Source organism: Teleopsis dalmanni, chromosome 1 (assembly GCF_002237135.1).
Source record: "Teleopsis dalmanni isolate 2A chromosome 1, ASM223713v2, whole genome shotgun sequence".
In the NCBI taxonomy this organism is placed as follows: domain Eukaryota; kingdom Metazoa; phylum Arthropoda; class Insecta; order Diptera; family Diopsidae; genus Teleopsis; species Teleopsis dalmanni.
In genome coordinates, this window is record NC_051846.1 from 217,818,384 (window position 1) to 217,825,028 (window position 6,645).

The 6,645-nt window shown below is 28.1% G+C and overlaps 1 pseudogene; it reads left to right on the plus strand.

Annotated features, from left to right (window-relative positions):
• Positions 1-2,074: 2,074 nt before the first annotated feature.
• LOC119667316 lies at positions 2,075-4,870 on the plus strand (annotated as a pseudogene).
• Positions 4,871-6,645: the final 1,775 nt, after the last annotated feature.

The window sequence follows — 6,645 nt, forward strand, 5'->3', positions numbered from 1 at the left end:
TTTTTAAAACAAAAACCGTACCATATAAAAAACTAATATATTGTAGCTTTTGTGAAAGTGATAAACATTTAGAGAATAATTGTGCAATAAAAATGAAATCACTATCAAAAAAGAATCAACAACCGAAGAAATAATATAAATCATAAGAAACTTTTAATTAATACAAACAAATTTTTTTTTTATTAATAACTAAAATTGTGTAAAACTGTTGAATAACATTAAAACAAATAATAAAAAAAAAAATTAAAATTAATAAAAGATATAAAAATATAAATAATAAATATTAACGGACGTAATTAATAGCAAAATATATATATAAACGTATTTATAAAATTGTGTTGATTCATTAAACGGTTATATATTATATTTTTTTTAATTTTGTAAAAAATTTAATTGTTAAATAAACTCCCGAATAAAATTGTGCTAAATCAATAAAAACTTTTCTTATCAAATTAATATTCAAATAAACAACAAACATGGAAAATTTAGGAGCAACAAGTAGCCTTATAAACGAATTTCTGAAGCAAATAACACCCTTTACTGGAAATAGGAAGGAGCTGTCAATATATATAACAGGTATTGAAAAGATTTTACCTTTGTTGATTCCACTACCTGATGTGGAAAAACAATTGTATTTTTTCCGAATACTACATACAATTAAGGGCGAATCAGCAGATATAATAAGAAGAGACAATTCAGCTAATTGGCCTACCTTAAAATCTTTACTAATCAAGGAGTACGGTGAAAAATTAACTCCAGATTAACTTATTGTAGAATTCGAAAAAGTTAATTTCAAAAATAATAATGTAAAATCATTTTATCTGGAAGTAAGAGAACATTTATGTAGAACCAAAGATTGTATACGTTTAACAGATAAACCTAATCAAATAAAAGAATTTTATTATAGGGAAGCAGAACGCAATGCGTTACATAATTTTAGAAATAAGTTACCATGTCCGCATCAAGCGGCTATTATTTCTAATCATTGTGAAATTCTAACTGAAGCATATGAAAGATTGTCAGAACAACAATTAATTGACAATGAAATAAAAATTAATAATAATTACAATAAACCAAATTATATACAAATGCCCGGAATAATTAACCAACCTTATCAAACAAGAAATAATTTTGTTAATAATCAAAATAATCCAAATTCTTTCCAATATCCCCAAAATGAAATTACTAATAATGTAGCTCCACAAATCCCACAGTTTAGACAATATTCTCATATTCCAAACAATACAGCAAGAAATTTTAATAATCATAATACCTATCCAAGACAAATCCCATACAACAATTTTAATAACAGAAGTCAATACACACAGAACCAACCACAATACAATTCCAATAAAAGACAAAGACATGATAGTAACCAAAGCAGAATTAGAAAGTGCGGACCCCCTGAACCAATGGAAGTAAATTTTCAGGCAAGAGCCTCGGAACAGAACTCCCACATGTAATAGTAAACAATTTAAAATTTTTAATTGACACAGGCTCATCTATTAGCCTAATAAATCCAAATATTTTAAAAACGAAACCAGAAAATGTGGAGCCTAGATTAATTAAAACAATTAGTAATACATTTGAGTTAAATAAAATTACAACGACAAACGAAATATTCGAGTTAGGCTGTAATTTACGTTTCTTTACAACTCCTTTTTCAAAAAATTGTGATGGACTTTTAGGTTCTGATATTTTGAAACAAGTAAAAGCCATAATTGATTATGATAATAAAATAATAAAATTAAATAATAAAAATTATAAAATAATTTATCCAAACGAATATGCAGAAGTAGAAGTAAACAAATATAATGAAATATTAAAAGTTAATAAAATAATTCCAGTAGAAGATAGTGTACTTACATTAGATCATTTGAATGTTGAGGAACATAAATATATAAATACCCTTTTAAATAAATTTAAACATATATTATATAAAGAAGGTGACGACCTCACTTTTACAAATAAAATTAAACATAACATAAAAACAAAACATGAGGACCCTTTATATTCAAGGTCTTATAGATATCCTCGAATACATAATGAGAAAATAGAAAAACAAATAAATGAAATGTTAAATCAAGGTATTATTAGGCATAGTTCCTCGCCATACAATTCACCTATTTGGATAGTACCCAAAAAACTTGATAATACAGGCAAACAAAACTGGAGAATTGTTATAGATTATAGAAAGTTAAATGAAATAACCATAGATGACAAATTTCCCATACCTAATATTGACGATATATTAGATAAATTAGGTAAATCAATATATTTTTCCACATTAGACTTAGCGAAAGGTTTCCATCAAATAGAAATAGATGAAGATAGCATAGAAACAACTGCGTTTTCTACGTTACAAGGTCACTGTGAATTTTAAAGAATGCCATTCGGATTAAAGAATGCGCCTTCAACTTTTCAAAGGTTAATGAATTCGGTACTTGCCGACTACATTGGCAAGATTTGTTTCGTATATCTTGATGATATTATAATATTTAGCACATCTTTACAGGAACACATTGATTCCTTAACTAAAATATTTAAAAGATTGCAAGAAACCAATTTAAAAATTCAAATAAATAAATGTGCGTTCCTTAAAAAGGAAACTGAATATTTAGGACATGTTATAACTAATGATGGAGTGAAACCAAATCCGCAAAAGATTCAAGCTATTGTAGGCTTTCCGATTCCCAAATCTCAGAAAGAAATAAAGCAATACCTTTGACTAGCAGGATATTATAGAAAGTTCATTAAAGATTTTGCTAAGATATTGTGGTGTCCACCCAAACGTATTTACGATACGTAAGTGAAACGTAAGTAAGCAACAAGTACAACCAAACAACACATCTGGCATCCCTGATAGATATGAAGGGGACGGATAAAAAGACACACAAAAGAGAGGTAGATAACTGGTGCGCAGTAGTAGAGAGATTTTTTAGTGGAACGTGTAAGCAAAAATTTTAAGCAAACAATTTTGTAACTTTATATTGTAAAAATAGCTTAGTAAAAATTTTAAGTTAAATTCATTGTATTTTAAATTCTGTTACTTGTGGATTACAAAGTGTTAAGAACACATTGTCAATATTAACGACAATAATATACAAAGTAAAAATAATTGTCAATAGCAACGACAATATCTAAACCTCTTACAAATCAGTTGAAAAAAGGTATAAAAGTTAATTCAGAAGATTACAAAGACTCTTTTAAAAAATTAAAGCTCTTGATAAGCAAAGATCCTATTTTAGCTTACCCCGATTTCAATAAACAATTTAAGCTAACAACTGATGCATCAGACTGTGCTATAGGCGTTCTAAGTCAAGACAGTAAACCAGTTTGTTTGGCATCGAAGACCACTAAATGCACACGAAATTAATTATTTTACCATTGAAAAAAAATTACTAGCCATCGTGTGGGCAACAAAATACTTTAGACCTTATTTGTATGGACAAAAGTTTATTATTAAAACTGATCATAGACCATTACAATGGTTGAATAATATAAAAGACCCAAATTGTAAATTGGTGAGATGGAAATTAAAGTTAGCAGAATTTGATTATAAAATAGAATATATTCAGGGTAAAACAAACTACGTAGTAGATGCTTTATGGTGGTTTCAAGGATTCAAAAAAAGATACGGTATTCGACTTCTGCAAATATCTGGCGAAAAACTGTCTTCGCAGTCTTAGTTAGTGGACCCGTTTAAAGAAAAACTTAAAGATAAAATTGCTGAATTCGAATTGTGAAACGATCAGCTATATAATGCTGATGAGTCCGGCTTATTTTGGAAACTTCTGCCAGAAAAAACGTACGTGTCCACTTTAGAAAAGAGAGCCCCAGACGTAAAGTCAGAGAGGCAGCGAATCACTTTCTTGTGTTGCTCAAACGCCACTGGAGCTCATAAACTTAAACTTTTGGTAATTGGAAAGGCGAAAAACCCACGATGCTTTAAAAACCTCCAAAGTCCTATCAACTATAAAAACTCAAAATCCGCCTGGGTGACGGCGAATGGTTTCAAAGAATGGTTTTATCAATCATTCGTTCCTCAGGTAAGGATTCGTTCTTTTGAATGTTGTATACATTTTCCTAAAATTTGTCGCTATTTAAGGTGAAATCATTTTTAAAAGAAAAAAACTTGCCAATTAAAACTCTTCTTCTTCTATGCCACCAAACGTTACTCCCCTCATTCAACCGATGGATCAGAATGCAATAAAAATCACGAAGTTATACTACAGAAATAGCCTTCTTGCTTCAATAGCAGCAACGCAATCTGACTTGCTCGAGTCTATGAAGAAAATAACATTAAAAACTGCTATAAATTTTTTGGAGCCGCTTGGAGTCGTGTCGGCAAAGAAATTCTGTCTAAGTGCTGGAAAAATATTTTAAATTTTACTGTGAATGATGATGATCCCGAAGATAATATGCCTTTGGCGATTTTAAAAGAAAAATGGGAAACTGAACTTCGCTCTTTGATGTGCAACACCGCCGATATTCTTAACAGTTTAAATGCTAAGGTTTGTTCGATAGCGCATATATGTACAAAGATATGTGAGTTATTGAAAATGTTGTTCTTATCAACAATTTCAGAGTTAATTTACGTTATCAAATGTTAAGGAATGGAACGAAGATATTGAGGAAGATAATGCGCATGATGATATTGGACATGAGGACGAACCTGACGAAGACTGCATCTCAGAGGCATCGGTGGAAATTATACCAAGTGAAGCAGTTGAAATTTTCAACAAAGCAATACAGTGGGCCAGTCACGAAGGCGTCGATCAAAATGATATGAATGTACTTAGACGTCTAAGGGAGAACGCTGTGTTTCAATTGTTAGAAAGAAAGAAGATCCAAAAAAAAAATAACTGACTTTTTTAAATAAAAAGTTTTATATATGTATCTTTAGTATAAATTAATATGTACACAAAAAAAAGAAACAATAAAATTCGAATTTATATGTGTAAATCTGTATTTACTTTACTCTTGTTTGATACTCGAAAACTTGAACAATTTGATAACGTGAACTCTCTTGGTTTTAATTAGTTCACGTTTTCGAATGTTTACTGTATGTATTATTACCCAAACTTAAAAAAAGAAATAAATAAAATAATAAATAATTGTAACATTTGTGCAGTAGCGAAACACGACAGAAATCCCATTAAACACGAACTTAAAATAACTTCTGAAGTAAAGAGCATAAGAGAACTATGTATGATAGATATTTGATCCTTCGATAATGTGCGATACTTAACTTGTATCGATGTCTATTCAAAATATGCACAAGCTTGCAAAATGACTAGCTCTGATTGCTTAGAAGCTAAAAAGACTATGATGTACATATTTAATAACATGGGTAAACCAAAGAAACTTAAAGCAGATAGAGATAGTTGTTTTTATTTATATTCTTTTAAAAATTGTTTACAAGGTGAAATATATCACCAAGTTGAAAGTACATTGTACTATTATAATTATAAAATAATACATTCTGCAACTAAAGAAATACCAAAAGATGTATTTTTTGAAGGAAAGGTAATAAAAATTAATGGTCAGGAAAATAAAAAGAAAAATATTGAAAAACTTAGTAAGAAACGCAAGAATCAAGAAATAAATCCCCAATATATTAAAATTAATAATAAAATAATAAGTTTCAATCCTTATAAGAAGTCTCAAGGTGGAGGTATATGATAATTATGTAACAACTAAAGAGCAAAATAATAGAATAACAAAAAGATATAAAACTAATTTTGTAAGAAAAACAGCCTTTACGTAAACGCTTATAGAAATATTAAAACCACTCTTTGCAAAAATAATGAAATACTCTATTTTGTTTTACCAATACCAAGCTTTTATAGCAAATTCTTTTCTAAAATATATGTGGAACCTGTCCCTAATTATAAAGATTCTAAACAAATTGTATTACAAAATAAAGAAAATTTAATTACTGATAACGAAAATATTTATGTGCAAAAAGATTAAAAATTAGATGAAGTAAAGGAATCTTGCTTAAAACATTTATTAAATAATAATTTAATGAAAAATTGTAGTGTAAAAGTAAATAAAAACGAAGAAATTAAAAACATAAATAATAATATAATCATTGGAAAGAATTTGAGACAACAAAAAATTATTAATAATTGTAATAATATTCCATTATTAATTAGTCAACATGTTATATTGAAATATCAAGATTGTAAAATAAAATTTATTTCGAACACTTTATATTACCCACACAAGATAAGAATATTATAGAAAAAGAATATATTGATGTTAATAATTTACATCATAAAACAAATAACATATCGAATAAGTTGAAATATATAGAAACAAGAAATGTAAAACAAAACTATTATAATATATTAATTATTGTAACTATATTTGTATTAATTATTGTATTTATTATTATAAAATATTGGCGTGTTACGTCATTGGCTCCGCCAACATTTCACAGTATTCCAATTAATTGGTCTATGTGATCAAATTTGTATCGTTATTAATAAATTGCAAAATTCGACAGTACATGTCTCATAAGTGTCGCAAATATTTATCTATCCCACGGTACACTTCCCATATTACCAAATTTGTGTAATAGTGGCTTCAATCGACACTTTCCAATCATTAATTACAAAACGTAATTCTTTGTAACTA